Source organism: Anas platyrhynchos, chromosome 5, assembly GCF_047663525.1.
Source record: "Anas platyrhynchos isolate ZD024472 breed Pekin duck chromosome 5, IASCAAS_PekinDuck_T2T, whole genome shotgun sequence".
NCBI classification, from domain to species: Eukaryota; Metazoa; Chordata; class Aves; order Anseriformes; family Anatidae; genus Anas; species Anas platyrhynchos.
In genome coordinates this window covers 41,096,047-41,117,602 of record NC_092591.1, presented here as the reverse complement: position 1 = coordinate 41,117,602, position 21,556 = coordinate 41,096,047, and the positions used below count along the sequence as shown (strand labels likewise).

Below are 21,556 nucleotides of genomic sequence, written 5' to 3'. Positions count from 1 at the left end.
CTCATTCTCTAATTTTCAGCCTCTCACTTGTCCACAATGGCAGAAACTTTTACAAATAATAACCTTCACTTATGTATGTTATCTCTGGGTTCATGAAGTATGCCTATGCTTAGAATAGAAGACACTACTTTTCCAACTCACTTGTTCAAAGCTCTTAACTCTTATTTAAACTGTCTCACATGGAGAAGTTAGTTATTTGCTTTATTTCCAATACATTTCAGTTCTGACCTTATCAAGGGTATTTATAATGTGGGTATTTATAATATATTGCAAGATTGTTTAATCCAGCTGAGTTAGGACTTTCCTTAGCACTCTTAATTGTCCAGCACAGCCTGCAAAAAGAACTCTTGTCTTCACTGCACCTGAATTCTCACTTACTGGTTTCTGTAACCCAGAAGGCTGAATGATAAAACAAGTAATAGTGCAAAAGTAGAAAAGAAAATAAAGGAAGGGAAGAAGACAGTGCTTATAATTTTTCATCAGGGTTGATTCTTCTGATTTATCTGTTATATATTATATGATTTACCTGTTGTGTCCTCTGCAAAGGATTTTTTCCCAATGGATACTAGAAGGACTGAGGAAGCATTTAGGCCCATGTTGTTACAAAGAATTGGAGGAGCCGTGCATCCCAGATCTCCAACAATACTGTTTCACCTAGTACTGTCTGTGCAAGTAACCCAGGCTGAAATGTTAATTTATCACATTAAACTGGAAAGAAAACTCTTGGGCAGGAAAAATAATTCTCACCACAGCTCTGACAAAGTCCTGATGAAAGGTGGAAGCCCTGAAAGAGAGAAAAGTACTTTCTGCATCTCAGAGCAGCCACAATGATCAATTCCAGGAAAAATCCAATGGTTGTGTCAGGGTTGCTGCCCTAACCACTGTGACTATTTCAGACTCCAGAGTAAATGGTTGTGTAAAGCTCCAGGTTATTGCACCAGCTCTTGGTCAGAGCAAGAACAAGATTTGTTTGGACTGCTAACATTTGCATCTGAGTCAACAGGACAGAGCAGTGTGAGGGCTGAGAAGAAAAATCAGCACTCACTGACTAGGGCAATGCTCAGCTACATCCATCTAAGAAGCATCTTTTAGTTTAGGACAGATGTTATGGGAGTATCAAATAAAATATCCATCAGTGCAATTTTTTCGGTTGATCTAGTGGTCGCCACATGGTCAGCCATTTCTGCAGAGGAAATCAAGTAACACACTGACTTCCCTACCAAAAATACAAAGAGTTCACTGAGACCCTATGTTTTAAGACCTTCCTAGAAGAGAACTTCAATTTATTCCACTGTTTTTCATACCTATAAGTTGAAGCAGTGTGGTAGTTCCACTTGAGTGGGCAGCTGAACTCCACCACAACCGCTCTCTCACTCCCCCTCCTCAAAGAGGAACAGGGAGAAAATACGATGAAAAGGGCTTAAAGGTTGAGATAAGAACAAGGAGATCACGCAGTAATTACTGTAACGGACAAAACAGACTCAGCAGAGGGAGACGGTAAGCTTTATTGCTTATTACTAACAAGCTAGAGAAGTGAGAAACAAAGGAAAGAAACCAAAAGCACCTTCTCCCCCATCCACCCTCTTCCACCTCCTTCCTCTCCCCCCCCCCCCCCCCACCTCCAAGCGGCGCAGGGGAATGGGGGAATGGGGGTTATGGTCAGTCTACAGCACTTCTTCTCTGCCGCTCCTTCTCAGTCACCCTCGTCCCCTGTGCTGTGGGGTCCCTCCCACAGGATGCAGTCCTTGATGAACTGATCTGGCGTGGGCTTCCCACAGGCAGCAGCTCTTCCAGAACTGCTCCAGATATGGGTCCGTACCACAGGAGAAAACTGCTCCAACCTACGTCCCCCATGGGCAGCAGCTCCTGACAGGTCACCTGCTCCTGCATGGTCTCCTCTCCACAGGCTACAGGTCCAGCTCGGAACCTGCTCCGGCAGGGGTCTTCCACAGGCGGCAGCCTCCAGTGCAGGGCCACCTGCTCCACTGTGGTCTCCTCCACGGGCTGCAGCATGGAACCTTGCTCCACCGTGGTACTCCATGGGCTGCAGGGGGACATCCTGCTTCACCACCATCATCACCACAGGCCGCAGGGGACTTCTGCTCCAGCACCTGGAGCACCTTTCCCCCTCCTTCCTCACTGACCTTAGCACCTGCAAGGCTGTTCCTCACTCCTCTCACTCTTCCAGCTGCTGTGTGGTGCAGCGTTTTTTTCCTGTCTTAAATATGCTCTCACAGAGGCGCAAAACAACATCGCTTATTGGCTCAGCTCTGGTCAGCAGTGGGGCCCTTACCAAACACAGGGCAGCTTCTAGATCCTTCTCACAGAAGCCACCCCTATGGCCCCCTGCTACCAAAACCTTGCCACATAAACCCACTACAAGCAGTTTGCATTTGCATGGGTAAGTTCCATATATTAAAGTGAATGAGCGATACCATCAGTCTATTTTCTAAGAAGGTAAATTTGGATTTCATTGCACAACCATTGTATGCATAGCTCATGTTCAGCCACAGTAACACCACTTTCCAACCCATTCACCTAAGTACAGTCACTGAAGTCAATTTACATCTGGTAATTAGTGGGGATTATAAGTGAGCCTTTTCTCTATATTTTTAACAAGAAAAATATCTTGTGTAATGTAACTCCACATATTGATCCTTTTTTGATCAAGGGGAAAAGACTTTGCAGAGACATCAAATAATCAGGAAAAGAGGTGAGTGAATGTCTCCATACAGTTTTGCTAAGACAGTCCTTTGTGCATCAGATTATGTTTGAATCATTTCAGTGCCTTAAGATATTGACAAATAATAGCAATTTCAATTCAAGCTTAAAAAAAATAATAATATTGAGAGTTGTGACCTCAGTTCAAGAAAAGCTGGATAAAAAATGTATTACCTCAAGTAATTCTGGGGTTAAAACATTATATGAGAAAAAGATGACAAATTTTAGTAGGTATAAATTTATGTAGAATAACAGAAAATACTTTCCTAGCTTTACATAGACTGTGGAATAATTTCTAAAGCAAAATGGTAAAAGTCAGGAACTTTTAGAGTAAACCTGAATAAAACAAAGAAAGATTTCCTATAGTTCTGAACCATCTTCTTGCTGCATTTTGTGTGTGTGTGTGTTTTGTTTTGGTTTTGGTTTTGTGCTACAAATATCCTTTTGGTCAACCAAATTATACCAGGGTTATGCATCTTAAAGTAAGGTATTTTATGGTAACTTTACACAGTAGTAGTCTTACTCTCATTTATATTCTTTTTCTCTCTTTCTTTTGTTGTTGGTGGTGGATTTTGTTTTGCCTTTTTTTAAACAGTTTGAAGTTTTGTTTCAGTTCTAGAAAACTGAAATGTTATAAAATGCATTGAATATGAATTTTAGAAAAGAAAATGTTGAAAGGGATTTTTGATAAGGACAACATTGGAATGGCACATTTTGATTTCATGTTTCAAAATTATTTTCTATTTTTGCGAGTCAGTATAAACTTAATCAAATAAAACTCAGTAGGGATTCAGAAAAACTCAGGATTTCAACCAAATCTGAACATCTCATTTTGAAAATTCAAGACTGATACTTTTTTTCTTAGAATTTAGATATAAAGATACTTTGAGTTCCATTCTTTATCATCTATCTAATTCAGGGCTCAACCCTGAACTTGTAAAACTTCCCAGAAAACAAGATAAACAGTTCCTCTTCTACTTACTGGAAACATACTTAATTCTTCTGCTTCACGAGGTGCTGTTTCTTTTGTACCAGCATCAATGTATTCAAGTAGCTTTCCAAGACACTCACTGTAACTTCCTGATTCTGAAAAAAATGTTCTGTTTCTCTGGTCTGCCTCCTTTCCAGCACTGAATAATGATAAACAGATTTTACAAAAATCTCTTCAATGATGTTTAAATTCAGAAGCAACTTTCAGAGAGATAAGGTATCGCTTTTTGCCAAACATGTTACTCTAGTTTTATATCCTACATCTTGATTTGATGCAATGTTTATAACAACACATTTTATGTATAATGCCATGAAGTGATGACAATCTGCTCTACTGTCATGGTGTGATGTTGAATTAATAGGAAACAAGGTGAGGGCAGAGCAGGCAATCATTGTATGTGTTAAATTCATGATTAACCATTGGGTTCTTAATAAACTCTTACTCTACAAAACAGACTGCCAAATATTTTTTTCACTTCTACAATATTTTGTCAAGATATATGACCTTGAAAGTCACCTTTAAAGTTATGGTAATATTTCATGCAACTAAGATTAATGCAGCTTCTATGAACTTCAGTGAGAACACACCTGATACGTAAAACAATCACTAATGGAGACGGGAATCCTGTAAAAATTTGTATATGGTGAAGAATGTTGCAACTTAATTTCTCCCAATTTAATTAAATTTAGTGCATAATATTCATTAATTATGCTAGAATGTTTTTCCTTAAATAGAAAAATTGGTGCATACCATTTTCATCACAGTTTGTGAAATGTGTGTGGCAGATTACTACTGAACTCAAAAGCACTTGCTCAGTTTCAAGATTATCAGCTGCTTCCAGCAAAATTATAGGTTGTCTGGCTTGCTGCACTATGTCAATAAGAATGTCATACATGCCCTCCGTGCAGAGAAGACTCATGACATAACTAACAGTTTCATCAACAGAGAAATGGCTAGCAGGACAAGAGAGGTGATTGTCCCCCTCTACTCTGTCCTTGTGAGGTCCCACATAGAGTACTGCATCCAGGTCTGGAGCTACCAGTGCAAGGATGTTGATCTGTTACAGCAGGTCAAGAGGAGGGCCACAAAGATGATCAAAGGGCTGGAGCACCTCTGCTGTGAAGAAAGGCTGAGAGAGCTGGGGCTGTTCAGCCTGGAGAAGAGAAGGATCTGTGGAGACCTCATTGAGGCCTTTCAATACTTAAAGGGGACTTATAAAAAAGAATGACTCTGCTCAATTAGATTGTGACAGGATGATGGGGGAATGGCTTTAAACTAAAAGAGGAGAGATTTAGATTAGAGATTAGGAGGAAATTCTTCACTCAGAGGGTGGTGGGACACTGGAACAGGTTGTCCAGAGAGGTTGTGGAGGCCCCATCTCAAGGTGTTCAAGACCAGGTTAGATTAGGCCCTGAGCAACTTAATCCAGTGGGTGTGGCATTCCTGCCTATGGCAGGGGGGGTTGGAACTAGATGATCTTTGAGGTCCCTTCCAACCCAAGCCATTCTATGATTCTACAAGCTGGGCAGTCCTTAATTCTCAGTGCAACTACTTAGACCTTTGCAGCTGTAGTAAGAAAGGTAATCATCAGCCATTCTTGCTTACAGACTCTACATTACCTAAAAAACTCAGGTTGATGTTCAGTATTTGTTGATATGAGAATTGTTTCCATAATAAGAGAAATGTCAAAATGCAGTACCATAGTACTCTGCGTTATGTAAGGGAACACAACAAACAAAAAGATTCTTGCTCCATCAAGCTTATGTTCCAGCTATGAACAAAAGACAGCGAGTACAAATAATTAGAAACACTGGTTGTTTAACAGTTAACCATCCCAAGAACAACAACTTCACTTTTCTTATTTTTTTTTAGACGTCATAGTCAAATAGGTTTAAAGGGCATGCTGATAGTAGGCATTGAAATAATTTCACAGATATTACTTCCATAGTCAAGCACGTAGAATAACACAAGAAAAAAGAAATAAGGCAGCTACTTCAAGTTTAGCTAAATAAAAAATGCGTTGAAGAAATGCTTGTATATCAACAATAATTGATGATAAGGTAGGGATGGACCATAGAAAGCCTAAAGAAAGAGAGAAAAAAAAAAGTCTTCTCTGTCCACATCACCATGCTCAACAGAGAAAAAGGTTGGGCAGGGCTATTTTATACAGTACCAAGAAAATCTTGCCTATCTATTGCACCTGAACTTGATTAGAAGACTGATTAGGTAGTAGTGAGTGAAAGCACATACAAAAAGATAAAGTAATAGTTAACCAGATGCTTGATGTATGGTTGAAATCCATCTTTGAGCAGACCATCACAGGTCTGGATTATCAATGGTAACACAGTTTAATGATGCTACAGGCTTTCACTTTTATGTGTTTTGCAGGTGTCTGTGCCATAGTTTCCGTATTTGCATCACTTCTCTGTTTATAGTCTTTGTTAACCAGCTTTAGAAATACAATAGCTAGAAAATATATATTTATTCCCAAGATATTCCAAGATATATTTATTCCCAAATCTTTCAAGACTGTCTGTTAGCCATAGCCATGTCTTATTGCAATACTAAGAAAACTAAATCTAGCCTCATTGCTGCTGTTGTGGACTAAAGTTGATCAAATAATTATCGTGCCCCCTCAGAAATAAGTTCAGCTGTATTCATGCCACTCCGAAAGAAAAACTGACAGTTATAAGCAGAAGCCTACGGGTTACAAAACACCTGATAAAAGTCATATTTTTTTCTGTAGAACTAAAGGATTTTTTTTACACTTATTTTTATAAAGCATCTATACATCTCTATAGACGTAATTTTCATACTCTCCAAGACAGCATTATTAGACTTGAGCTGCAACAGGAAGCTTAGACTACTGCTTAACAACTACCCAAAAGCTTTATTTGTTCATTTTTAGTTCAGGCTCTAAATTATACTGAATAGTAGAACTTCCTCTAATGTAATAAGATGCACACTTAGCAGACCATGCCAGCCAGAAATAGCAGTTATTGTAAATTAAATATTCCTGATTTCATTCTGATGTTCATTTAATCTAAGGTTACTAGTTCTGGTATAAACCAAACAGTCTATTTTGCAAACAAGATAAATATTTTCATCAAAATCTATCTCAAATTCATCCCTTTTATTATATAGTAGCATCAACTGCTACTTAATTACAAGTGAAAAACAGAAAACAGGAAGAAAATGTTAAGAAAATTAGTCTCTGTGATCCTCTCACTCCCACAGCCTGTCTCTGTCTGCCTTTCCACCTTCCAGCTCCCATTCTTTTTAATATTAAGAATATATTTATGTGCAAGAGAAAGCCACAAGAGTAAAAAAAATGCTATCTGAGAAAATAAAGAACAATTAATGAAGAAATAAAAAATATCTGCTATGGAATGCCTGTTATTTGCCCTTAAGTGATATATTAGGTACAGGAAACCACATTACAATTTGATGTATGTGTCAATTTAAGAATGATTCTTGGATTGTGGAGGTAGCTTGTGTGTCATATGATGTAAGTACTTTTATTGAGTAGGTAAGTATGTAATAGCTAAAAGCCTCATAAATCAGCTAAATGGTCTCCCAATTTATAGAGAATATTTGATCGGAGAACATTACCGTCTGGTGAGCCACTGAGAAAAAGAGAAGACATGAAGAGTGACAGAGATGGATATATTGGATAATTTTTTGGGATATATAGTATCTGGGGTTGGATCTTCATTGCATCCATCTTTTGTACTCATTATTATCTGTGCAGGTGTAACATACTACCAAATTAAAGTTTTCTACTCTCTTATTTTAACACTTTTTATAGCTGCTTCTCATTGGGGGTAGAATCATACAGAATGAAACACATCTGAGTGTTTTAATACAGAAGTTCTTATTTAAAGAACAGTTAACAAATCACTATATGTTTAAGGACTGTGTGAATTACATAAAATAGACCAAATTAGTCTAGATGGTGTTTTCAGCATTACACGTTATTAAATTGAAGTATACTTTTTTCTAATTGCAACCACAAATGAAGAATGTTCAGTCTATATCTTTATGGGATCAATGAAGAACTTTGAAAAAATGTATATATAAGTTCATATATAACTATATATATAAACTATATTTATAAATGAAATAATACCATATGAATCTATTTTGATTCTCCTTTACAGGAATCTTTATGTATTACTTAATGAGTACATTAAAAATATTTCACATTTAACAGCATTTGTCAGTAGTATAATAATCAGTACTCTATGATGAGTCTGTGTATTGACTGAAGCTGAACTTTTGAACCTGTTGCAACATAAGAAAGCAAAGAAGTATTATTTATTTGCCATATTGTAGTTATAAAATTAAATAACTTCTATTTGCTGTAGTTACTCAAGAAGAGCTGTTGAACATGTCCCTGATTGCTAAATGGACACTTCAACACATTTTTGAAATTTTGATTTGTGAAGGCTCTGATGCTCTGAGGCATTGCTTGTTGGATTGTTCGCCTATTCATATTTTATACAGCTGAATACCTTCCACTTTAAGTCACATCAGAGGCCTTTAAAAGCCTTATTTCACTCCAAGCCATTTTTCATTTGTAAAGTATGGAAATGGGAACAGTATAAAGTTTCTTTTCCTTTTCCTTTCTGGGCCACACAGCTGGTGTGTAAGGCATAATTCCCCAGAAAAATAAGCTACTGGAAGATTTATTGCCCAGGTGAAATGTTCAAAATTTCTCCTAATATATGAATTAAAAGCAATTGTCTTTGCATGTATAAACCTTTCTGGATATTCTGGTCTGCAGGTTTGGACTGTCTCACTGATTTTTTTCTGGGCTAAGAGCAAAAGATTCTCTAACAAGAGCCATGGGGACACACCACTGCCTTATTAAAAAAAGCACTGCCTCAAGTACCTTATGTTTGAATGCCAGTGCACAAAATGTCTATTAGCACAAAACCAATGTAAAAAAAAAAAAAAACAGTAAAAATAAAAAATAATAAAAAAGAAGTAGCTGGTTTGATATAAGCCTATGAACATAAAAGGAAAAGGTGCTCATCCTAACAGATGTGCAAGAATGGAACCACCCTTTCTTCCTGAACCAACTCTTCAGTGATACAAACTGCTACTCATTTGTTTTCTGGTGCAAAGACCATACAGCATCTACCCCAGCTGTAGGCTAGGCTTGCTTGAGCACTAGCAGGTGCAGCAGTAGTACAGACAGTGCTGCAGAATGCTTCTGTATTCCTCTACAAGCTCTGTCTCTAGGAAGGTACATAGCTTAGTCTTATAGGTTAGATCTAAACTGATAAAGTTACAGTCTACATCCTTCCCCAAGCTGTATAATTGTATAATCCCCCACAAGGGCTCTCTATGCCATCCCCCTTGTGTTTCCTTATCATATGTATTGGTTTTGAATGACACTTAAGTTCAATCTGTATTGCCATATGATCTACTTAGTAACATCTATAAAACACTAACATGGTTAGTAATTCCTGTTGAAGAATGGTCCTGTTCAGTTATCCTAATAATTCCTCTTTGACCTTAACCTCTGTAGAAAATAGATGAGGTCTTAATTCTAGCTTTACTTCTTCAGATTATAACCCAACTCTTAAAATTCAAGTTTCCCTAAGTTTTTTATTTTAAAATACACCTTCCTAAAACCTCTACCTTTTGCAGCCATGTTTTGATAGACAGGCAACCCAACCTGCCATCTTTTTTTTTTTTTTTTATTCCCAAGAATATGCCTTCACTTGCTGAACTATTCAGCACACTGAATACTATAAAAATTAAAGTATGACTTCTAAAATTTAAGGCTAAGATGTCTAAAGTTTTTAGAATCGGAAAATAAAAGGACAAACCCAGGCCTAATCCTATAAACTTGCTGTCAATTTCAAGACCACAATCAAAATGAAATTTCCATTAAAATTGAATACAAATAGCAGGATATCATAATAAAAAAAATATAAATCCTACAGGTCATGCTACTGCTGGTCATTTTTTTTAATGTAGTCATGAAAGTAATCATGAATTTATGCAGTCTGTAAAGCAGAAATCTTCAGGTATTCTTTGGCAAAAAATGCAAAACACTGAAATGTAGGCTAAGATAACTACAACTGTCACAGAGACACCAGCTGCAGAAACTGCTAGTGCAATCTTTCTAATCTAGAAATGAGCTTAATCATAGTATAGATGTTTTGTCATCAGCCTGCTGTCAAGATAAATAATCTTTCTCTACCATATCTACATGACAAATGTCAGTCAAAGCAAGGCAGAATCCTCTGAAGTAGAATTGTAAGATAAAAAATTTACATATTTGAGAAAGGATTAAGTCAAATATCAAATGAAACTGTGTGGCATTCTACTGAAAACCAGCTAATTTTTTCTAAGTGATACTCTTGGTCAGTCCTATACAATGGAGGAACCTAAAGTTCTAGAAGTGATTATAAGATTGGGAAACATAAAAGAAAATATTATTTTTAAGGCAAAATGTTGGCTATTTGTTCTTACATTTCTGCCTTAGTTATGCTTATGTGTCCTCTTCCAGCTTCTAGTGAAACCAATGAGAGCTGGAAAAAGCTGTAACAGAATCAGATTTGTGCCTGTAGTTTCTTTTCTTTCTGATATAAGAAGAATAGGTATATGATCTTGAACATGTGAGAGGGAAAGAACTACTGCTCCAGAAAAAATCTATGGGGATATGCAAAAAGGAAGTTATGCATCTATAACCATATAACCACAACTTGTACCTTTGAAAATACCTGTTTCTCAGCCTAACAAGACAATATTGTTAAACTGTAAGTAGAGATACCTTTTCACTGAGCTGATCATGTGCAAAGATCTATTATTTTTTTCACTAATACTACTTTGCTTATCCTTAGGAGAATATTAGTATGTTTTCCCTATTACTAGTACTTGCTAAATATTCAGTACTATTAAAGATAGATTTTTAGAAAGTAATTTTTAGCAACTCAACACTTAATAAATTGAAGAGGATGCTTCAGGACAGTTCACTGTGGTAACTTCAAGAGCAACAGAATACTTAGCATACCACAAAGATGCTGTGGTATTTTATTCCTTCCTCAGTTCATCTCAGACATAACATTTTGCTTTGGACAGTTTTTCTCTTTGAATACAAAATTCTTCAGATAACAAAGAAAAGTATGTGTACTTTAAAATATGTGTATATTTTTCATATTGCTATGACTGCGGCCCAATCTACAATAAGTTTGACTTAAAAATACTAAACATATTTCATATTTCATATTTCAATCCTAACCATATTTCACAAACCTGCCAACGGAAAAGATCTTTGCCAGTAAAACCATTGATGCAAATTAGGATAAGTGCTTGTGCAAAGGTTTACATTTTTCAAAAAGAAACAATTGATTTCTCTAATCTTCTCACAGAGACATTCATCATTAATGTATTCTGACGTACCATCTGCTTTTGTGGATAAAACCATCTTGCAATTCTGTTCATATTTTACAGAAGTAATATTACTAGACTTTTAGATTATACATGGATAGGAAAATAGTATTTCAGCTATAGCAGATACAACTATGTCGGAAATGTAACACTTACACTGTTCCATGCCAGAATTAACAGCTGAAGATATAAGTAAAACTTTATGAAGGGATCAATTTTTTTTCGATAACTGTTAAAGTTATCAAAAGTTTGGTAAAGAAAGGCTGATCAGCTCCATAGAGATAAGATTGATTGGCACTTACAATTCTAAATAATATTGTTTGCTTTAAGTTTTTGTTTCCAAATACAGGGTTACTGATCACAAGTCATCTAGTTGCTGAAGATCTTCTTAACTACTCATAAGATTTCCTCCAACTGTAAACTAATTGATGCACACCTGTTTTCCTTAGGTAAGTAAAATGTCTTTCTATATTATGCTGACATTCCTATATTTGCTTTTGAGGAAGTGAAAGATCACAAAATATTGAAGGCAAAATCTGGTTGTGATTCGTTGTAGATCAGTATTATACTGGTGGATTTATCAACAAAATCAACAAAAATTCTTTGTGACTTTTAACACCATTTCAGCTTTTCAGGTTTCAAAAGACAATATTTTACTTAAAAACAAACAAACAAACAAAAAATATTCAAAGATGTGTATGTAAGGAATTTTGGGGAGTTGAAGGTTGGTTGTTAGCACAACACACTTTTCATTCTTCTTTTAAGATAAATCTTACACAGGGAGAATAAAGGTACAACACTGCATGCTACCAGTGCCTTCAGGGAAAGCTAGGGCAACTAGTGGTGTGCATGTATATGCCATTACTCAATGTGTAAGAATTTCCATATGTAAATGAACTGTGAGATTTTAGGATTGATTGTTGCGCTGAGGCACTGTTTTCTATTCAGATTTTTCAACCAGTGGCACTACATTTACTGACGAAAGAATTTTGGCAATCATTGAAAATTTAATTTGAAAAGAATTATTGGGTAATAATAATAATAAACAGAATTATTTAACATTCTAACAGTTCTGGCAGGAATTTCTTTTTTTTTTTTTTTTTTTTTTGGACCTCAATATTCATGCTACTCAAACTCCGGGGGAAGTATGGATTACCATCAAAACTGAATTTGATCCACAACTGCAAAACTGTGATCTTTATTCTGGAAATTGTCTGATGGTAGTAACTTTTTGTATTCTGAAAATATCACATATTGCTCATTGCAGGCCACATAATGTATACTTAGATGGCCAGGTATAATTATTTTCAGATTTGATAGCAGACTATTAAAGAAAAAAAAATATCCTTTGAGTTTTTTTAAATGATTATTATTTTTAAAAGAAAGAAAAGTGAGAATGCAAGAATGCAAATTATTTCTGGAGAATGTACAATTTGAACCAGTTTCTAAAATTGCAGTCTCAGTAATCAGAAGTGTAACATCTATAACTGCATAGATAAACTCTTACGTCTTAGTAATTGTTTAGTATACCCAATTGCAGAACTTGAGCCTGTAAATCTTGCACCTACAGCACCTTAGAGCTGTTAATGAAGTTATGGTTGTGTTAGACTCTAAGCAACTTATCTGCCAATTCCATCATGTTTCTGCTTTATTGCTCAACTGCATTAAACTATAAATGTTATCACTACCTATATATTTTTAAAATATCTGTATGTAGTAAAATAATAGAATTACTAGTTTTCTTATTGCCTGTACTAACAATACTTGGCTGTCCTATGTTATTATACTCCTTTCCAGCTCTGCCATCTACTCTGTAGTTCAGATTAATGAAAATGACAATTGACTTGAGTCCTCAATTTTTCCTTCAGCCAGACTACAGGGAAAAACAGTTCTTCAAAATAGGAAGAAAAAAAAGTAACAGGAAAAAACATGAAAATATTCAGACCTATTATGAAATGAGCAAATGGAATTAAAATCATGCATATGTCTCACCTACAAATAAAATATCTTTTTTCTTTTATTTTCTTCAATGTACACCACAGATAGGCCAAGCAATGTACTTCTCTGAAAAGGAGAGCCCTGTAGAGTCCTTTTGACATATGATGATTCATGTGTAAAATCAAGCGGTAAAAGCCAGTCTATGCCTACCAACACAGAAAGTCAATGACAGTTCCCCACCAGAGGGCAGATAATCTGGTGCTCTGGTTTATAAGGCTCAGTACTGGGACCAGTCCTATTTAATATCTTTATCAATGATCTGGATGAAGGGATCAAGTGCACCCTCAGTAAGTTCGCAGATGACACCAAGTTAGGTGCATGTGTCGATCTGCTCGAGGGTAGAAAGGCTCTGCAGGAGGATCTGGATAGGTTGGACCGATGGGCTGAGGTCTACTGTATGAAGTTCAACAAGGCCAAGTGCCGGGTCCTGCACCTGGGGAGCAATAACCCCAAGCAAAGCTACAGGCTGGGAGATGAGTGGTTGGAAAGCTGCTAGGCAGAGAAGGACCTGGGAGTATTGGTGGATAGTTGGCTGAATATGAGCCAGCAGTGTGCTCAGGTGGCCAAGAAGGCCAATTGCATCCTGGCTTGCATAAGAAGCAGTGTGGCCAGCAGGTCTAGGGAAGTGCTTGTCCCCCTGTACTTGGCTCTGGTGAGGCCGCACATCGAGTACTATTTTGTGTCCCTTGCTACAAGAAGGACATGGAGGTGCTAGAAAGAGTGCAGAGAAGGGTGATGAAGCTGGTGAGGGTTCTGGAGAACAAGTCCTACGAGGAGCAGCTGAGGGAGCTTGGTTTGTTCAACCTGGAGAAAAGGAGGCTCAGGGGTGACCTTATAGCTCTTTATAAGTACATTAAAGGAGGCTGTAGTGAGGTGGGGGTTGGTCTATTCTCCCACATGCCTGGTGACAGGACGAGGGGGAATGGGCTCAAATTGCACCAGGGGTGTTTTAGGATGGATATTAGGAAGAACTTCTTTACTGAGAGGGTTGTGAGGCATTGGAATGGGCTGCCCAGGGAAGTGGTGGAGTCACCATCCCTGGAGGACTTTAAAAGACGTTTAGATGTTGAACTTAGCGATGTGGTTTAGTGGAGGACTTGTTAGTGTTAGGTCAGAGGTTGGACTCGATGATCTTGAGGTCTCTTCCAACCTAGACAATTTCTGTGATTCTGTCATAATGCCTGAAATGTTCACAATACCAATAAAAATCCCTTCTTTGTATGTTGGTTGATGCCATTTCTTAATGGGCCTTTTGGTTTTCTTCATCCAATGCTGAGTCTTTTAGGCAATTCCAGATTCTCAGAAAGTTAGAGAAACATAAACTCAACGTAGGTTGACTTCCTCAAAGAATGTAATCCTCTGAGGACCCATGCTGACAAGACTGTGAGCTTTGACTATAATTTAAGCATATACTGCTTTGACAGTTCTGGGAGTGGGAGTGGGGGAAGGAACACAACTTATTTCATAAGATTTAGAGTAGAAATAAGTGCTTAATTTCTAAAAGTTATTTTGTTACCCTCCTTATTGGCTGGCATTGGTTTCCACAAAATAGTTTTATCTTTTTTACTCTGATTGTACAGCAAATAACAATACATTAACACTGATATATTAGCATGCTCAGTAATGATTTACGATGTTTATAATACAGCTATGTAATAATTATGTTGTGACACTACTACATTTTTTCTTACACTGCACTTGAATTACCAGTTTGGAGCCCAGTCTTACAAACGCAGGCATAGTTACAATTCTTTGCGCACTAGCAGTTATTTTTAAGTAGCTGCTCTTTAACCTATACAATCAACAGCATTCACAGGATGAGTTTCTTAATTTGTTTTTTCATATGGTCACACTGAAAAGGGTTTTCTCACTTTGCTTATAGTTAAGAATTAATAATATAAAGAATTTGTACAGTCACCCTTATTCATACTGAATTTTATATAGAAGCTAACAGCCACTTTAACCGTTCTGCTTCCCCTGTGTCAAGGTCTAAGAGCAGCCAATACAGAATCACACAACATCCTGCGTTGGAAGGAACCCACAAGGATCATCGAGTCTAGCTCCCAGCTCCACATAGGACCACCCCAAAACCAAACCATATGTCAGAGCGTTGTCCAAACACTTCCTGAAATCCTGAAATCTAGAGTTTTGCCCTCCAAGCTTCAGGTTCCAGCACTTGTTCTTGTTAAACTTGGTAATTGCCCAGCCCCGTAGTTTGTCAAGATCTCTCTGCATGGTATCTCCACCCTTGAGGAAGTCAACAGCTCTTAATTTAGTACCATCTGCAAATTTAGAATGCATTTGAGTCTTACAAATAGACCATTTACCAAAACATTGAAGAGAACTGGCCACAGAATGTAGCCCTGGAGAATTTTTGACTAGTCTTGAATTTGCTTGGGTATTCTTAATATAACCTCTGTGATGTGCATGCAGCAGGAAGGGAGGTGGTGGCCCAGCATACAGAATGCAGGGTAGGGAGCACCCATGCACTACTGCTTTGCAGAGGGCCCTAATGACCAAAAGGAACATTTCCAAATACAACAAATGTGTGAGCATGGGCAAATGTTTTGGCTTTCTAAATACTGCAAAATTTTTACATATTAAAAAAAATGAAATGATTTTTCTGCTTATATTCTCAATGTATTTGACAGTTCAAGATTTTGAGACCCTAATCAGTTCAGCCATAAATATATTTATTTAGAGTAAGATTTTCGCTGGGTTAAATTTTATCAACATGAGATGTTAAAGGTTTTAATTCCTGTTTTTCTGGACTTGTATCACAGCCAGTGCTTCTCCTGTATACTTTACAGGTGCCCCTTGATGTTAACTGTTTTTCAAGGAGAGGACAATGCCTTTTTTCATGGTGGAGCTTGCCAAGCCATTTGCTCTGTTCTTGTGACAGAGGCAGCATGGCTCCCACCATACCTGCAGTGTGAATTTTACAGTATTTACCTCTGTCATTCACTGACTAGTTCCATTCAATATCAGTTCTATGCAATGGCCAGTCAGTCCAAACTGGTCACATTGCCTCTGCTCTGGATCTGTTTCCTGATGTACATCCAAAGGAAAATTCTGAAGTCAAACAACTCACTGAAACAACCTTCTTTTTAGTGGGAAGAGGACAAAACTTGGCCATCATCATGTATACATTCAGACTTCAAATACTGTTATGGGTGCTTTATGAAGCTGACAGTTTGAAATGAAATGATGTGTAAAACTCTAAATTTCTTCTACAGTGATGTTATCTGTGAGGTCACGAATGTGATTATAAGGAAAACCAGTGCATCCCGTACCTTCTTCTGAAGATGAGTGAGTCCCTTCATTTTCCACAATGTTTTTCCATCTTCAGCAGGAAATTTTAATTTCTACCACTCCTAAGCAGTGGCCATTTGAAGCTCACAACTGGGTTGCAAGCCCACAGGTGTCCTGCACAATTTGAGCTTTCTGCATGAGCAGCCTGAATGACATCTGGTAAATATAATACTGTGCAATAATCAGACATAGGGCAGATTTCCTGCATCCTAATCACTACTGTTAAGAATTTAGATTAAGTGCTGAAGAGCAAAGATTTTAACTCATACCAATCTGTTAGTTGTTTATACCTTTTAATTTCAGGCAAATTTTCAGTCTCACTGTTTTTTTGGCCTTGGTGACATATTTACGGTGAGTTCTACAGTGCGATTATGTGTTAAATGGGAAGGGTATTTTTAGCAACAGATTTTTAATTGCTTCTTCCCACTTCTGAACAATGTTGTTTTCATCTGTTGTGAAACAGAGACCCTCAAACTGTCTTCTCCATACACAACTTGATTAAAACATTTTTTTTTTTCAAAAATAAAAAAGCCCAAATCTCACCACTCTTTCATACAAGTATTTTCCATTTACAAATTCTATTTGTTGTCTTAATTGTCTCTAAGTTTTCTGAAGTCACAGAAATCATTTGACCCACAAAAACATTTTAGATATAAGAAAAAAAAAAAAACATAATTTATAAATAAAAGTGTATATAATGGTATTTACACAATTTCACATTATTCACTACCACTTCTCTCACATATCCAGTATGTGCTTGCTGAGTACCATTGCACATTGAAGTGAAGTCTTCATTGAGTTGTTTACAGTGATGCTGAGGTTCATTTCAGTGATGCTGGTTCAGTGATGAGGTTCATTTTCAGTGATGCTGGGGTTCATTTCCTGAGCTGATATGATTAATTCAGAAGCATGTGAGTGGTATGAGCACTTAAAGTGTCTCCCTTCTGTGTTAGATGTTCTTTATGTTATCACTGCTGATTTTCATCTATCACTGTGTTTTCTGTTCATTAATATATATATTATTCAAAAAATCATTTTTCTTGATTAAAGTTGTCATTTGCTTCTCTTTTTCCTGGTCTCTTAACATAACATTTGCATCTCGTCCCATGACTATTTTGTTTTAGCAGCTTATAGTAAGAGACCTTGTCAGATGCTTTTTAAAAGACTAAATATATTATACCAGATGATTTTCTCTTCTTCATTCAAAGAAAGTGAACAGATTGATCCTCTGTTGTTAGAAAACATACTGGTTTAGCCATTCTTGTTAGATGATCTTCCAGGTGTTTTATTATTCTAAAGTTTAATTTCAACATCTTTACCAGACACAGTTTTAAGTTTTAATCCTCTGCAATTTCCCAAATCAATATTTAAAATATTTCAGAAACATATGAGTATGTTATATGCTGTTGTGTATGTTATATCATTTGTTATAAGAGCTAATTTATTACCCAGAATCAATTCAGAATTACCTGAGTAACCCTGAGAAGGAGCTGCTGATATTAATAGCCTTTGATTTCACTGGAAACCTCCTGTGAGTATCTGATCACCAGTATCTGAGACACTGGCAACTCCTCTATATGCATATTCCCATGACTGAACTACACTCAGTAATATTTTGTTCTAGACTCACTCATCATTCTGTAACATGTCCAGTGATATCAAAATATTACTTGACAGACAGAAGTCAAAAAAGATGCTTGACTTAAAAGGTTCACTCAGAGAGTAAGGTGTATATAAGTGGCAAGCGGCAAGATATATATAAGTGGCAATTTTTTTGCCCTTAGGTAGCATCTGCTTCTTAATCTTATGCAGTCACTTTTGTAAAATTTAAGTATAAGACAATGTTCAAAGCTGGACAGCAATAGACTAAGGAAAAGTCTTTCCTTTCTTTTCTCTTCACTGACACTGATCTTTACTGTGTGCTCATTTGAGAGAAAACTTGGTTTAGAACTGTATTTACATTTGTTAAGCAAGAGGGCTTATGAATGTAGGGAACATATGGAGAGGCTGGCAGGCATGGATTCCCTGGTGTGGTGGTTAGATTCTTTGCTCTGAAAAGGCAAGCTTTTAAAATTCATTTGAAAACTATAAAATACACAACTAGTATGCCAAGTAGGTCTGTATTTAGAGAAGAATTATAATTGTGAAAAGGAATCAAATATTTTAACATTTAATGCAAGTTTAGGCTTTAAATAATTACTTTTAAGTCTATATGCTAGTTAAAGATTAAAAGCTTAATTAATTTTCAACTGTGTCACACAATGAATGCATCGAACTTAAGAAGTTACTTTATTTTATGTGTTGTTTTTCTTTTTCTTGTTTCTATGTTTTGTTTTTGTTTGTTTGTTTGTTTTAGCACCTGGGCTCTGCTTTATTAGTTTACCTTTACTTATTTATCATTTATTGTAGTAGCTACTATTTGACATCCTGAAAAATATTCCAATTCCATAGTGAAAGCAATTTACTTCCTCTAGAAGTTTTTCATTTGCAAGATGTTTTTCAGTTAGCCTGAGCTTGATCTACAGTCCATCAAAGGTGATGGGAATATTTTTATCACATTACATTGGACTTTAGCTCATGCATTGGAAACACGTGAGACTAACTTCTAGCTCCTGAATCCTGACCATATTTAGATCGTCACTGCTATTTAAATAGAATATATACTTAAGCACTTGATGAATTGCAGACCGTACTAGTGTATAGATTTCTTTATCAATGTAATATTTACAATGACAGCTAAATATTTTTTCACTGGAATTGCCTAATACTGCAACTATTTCAACTATTTGAAAACAAAAACAAAAACAAAAAAAGTTGAGATTATGCTCTCTCTTAAACTTGGATTTATGTTGGATTATTCTGAATGTATTCATCACATTTATATGTAGGTGCAGGTATAAAATATTTCAGACACTCCCAGTACAAATAAACTCACAGTAAAAAATAAAACTAAATGTATATTGCAAGGAAAATAGATTGTTTTCTAAAGCTTGGTCTTTTGATGTATTAACTTTGTGTATTCCAAGACTTAAAGAAACATGATATCCTAAGCATAGGCACATTTATGAACTTTTACAAGAAAAATGAAGCACATGAAATCATTAGTCATTTGGATATATTTCTGCATGAGACCAGATGAATCCAGTTTTCATGGAAGCATAAGGAGAAGCACATCACCTGGAGAAGCACAATATCTAATGCAAGAGTTTCTACTCAGGGAGTAATCATGAAGAAACTGCTTTATTTCACTATAGCCATAACTCACAATGGAAGTACTAGGCTGCATAGAATGGCAGAATCACTATCCCAATAGGGCAAAGTAAGAGTTCCTTCAAGACTATTTATGGGATAGTAGGTAGATTCTGATGTTTCTGCTGTTCAGTTGGTTACTGTGAAATAACCCAGAACTGGACAAACTCTGATATACCCGGTATATTTATTTATCTTGTCCTTTATACTTTCATAATTATCCAAGTGACAACTGTTCCGGAAATGTCTGAAATACTGCATGAAGTACATCTATTGGTAAGTACATCACAGCAAAAATAAAATTACTACAAATGAAGAAGAGAAAAAATAGGACAGGGGAATTGAAGAAAAAAAAAAAAAGAAAAGGTGGTGGTGGTGGGAGATAGACAATTGCAAAACTTCCTAACTGGAAGAACAAACAGTAAAAGACATGGCAAAGAACTGAAATAGTGGAAAAATACAGGAGGAAAAAACAAACAAACAAACAAACAAAACGGCACCACACGAGAGCAGAATGAGAATGTATTTTTATCTGGTCTTTTGCGGCTTTGCAATATGTAGTAAACTGATGAATTTCCCTGAGAATGCATCATATAATATGGGATAATAGGTTTCACAAATTCTTTTGTCTATCTCTCTCTTTAGTCATAGTTTCCCCCATAGTTTCATGTAAATATGTAGTTTATGTATCTTTTATAGAATGAATTTAATATATATATTATTTAAGTAGTGAAAGGATAATCATAGAAAAGGTTCATCTTCAAAAATGTACTATCCATAAGATTTAATTTTTCTACATTAAATTTTTCTTTAGCACTCCAGAAAACCAACATACCTTTTCCCCTCACCTCCACTCCCCTCCCCTTCTGTCCTCTTCTCTCCATTTTCTATTCTATTCTATTCTATTCTATTCTATTCTATTCTATTCTATTCTATTCTATTCTATTCTATTCTATTCTATTCTATTCTATTCTATTCTATTCATCTTCAACATCTTTTAAACAACTTTAGTATCTAACTGCCTTCTAAAAATGCATTAACTGATGTTGCTAGCATCTGTCATGTGTAGTTCATTTTCTCTCTCATCTTCTCTGCAGGGACAGGATGAGAAAGAAAATGAACCACACATTGTGTGTGCAATGTAGTGTTATATGCATATGCATTATGATAGAGTCTTTAATTACATGCTCTCATCTTGTTTTCCCACAGGACCCCTGCCTCATTCAGTACATGGGACAGACACATGGGAGAGATTACATAGAGTAAAAGAGTACATAGGCAACCACCAATTTAGCAGTTCCTGACTTTTTTTTGTGTGTGTGTGTGTGCATTTATTTTTTTTAATCTAACGTACATGTCGTGCTTTTAACTGTATCTTTACATGTCTTTTTCTTCTTCCTCTTCATATGTTGATGATATTTTCTGTAGAAAGAATAGCAATATAAGGTAGTATTCAGAAGACAATTCAATGCAACTAAGCTATTAATTAAAACAGAAGACCATAATTATTCTCCAAACATCAGTACACCTTTACCATTCTACTCGTACATAATCCGAAAGCCGAACTTTTGGTTTCATAAATAAAAAAACAGAGGATGTTTTCTCCTATCTAACCTACTCTGCCTGAAAATTGGAGGATCCATTTGTGAAGGTGGAGAAATTGGGAATATTGCTAGTAGAGAGAGTTTGGAAGAGATATTCATGTTTCCGTATGGCTTGAACATTAACTGCACCCATAATACCCCTGTAATCAGTTTCTTTAACAAATAACCAGCACAACTAATCTCTCAAGATGACTATTAATTTGGCACCAAGACACTAAGGAAAATTAAGTGGTAGCTTCTGTTCTTTTCCTCTAAAGAGAAAAACAAACAAACA

General features: G+C 36.2%; 1 long non-coding RNA gene across 1 annotated transcript in view; it reads right to left on the bottom strand.

Annotated features, from left to right (window-relative positions):
• Nucleotides 1-818: 818 nt before the first annotated feature.
• Nucleotides 819-21,556, bottom strand: part of LOC139998551 (uncharacterized) — a 33,063-nt gene continuing 12,325 nt past the window's right edge. The window contains exon 4 of the long non-coding RNA XR_002401983.4: nt 819-21,100. This is a non-coding gene — a long non-coding RNA (uncharacterized lncRNA). The remainder of the gene's footprint in view (nt 21,101-21,556) is intronic.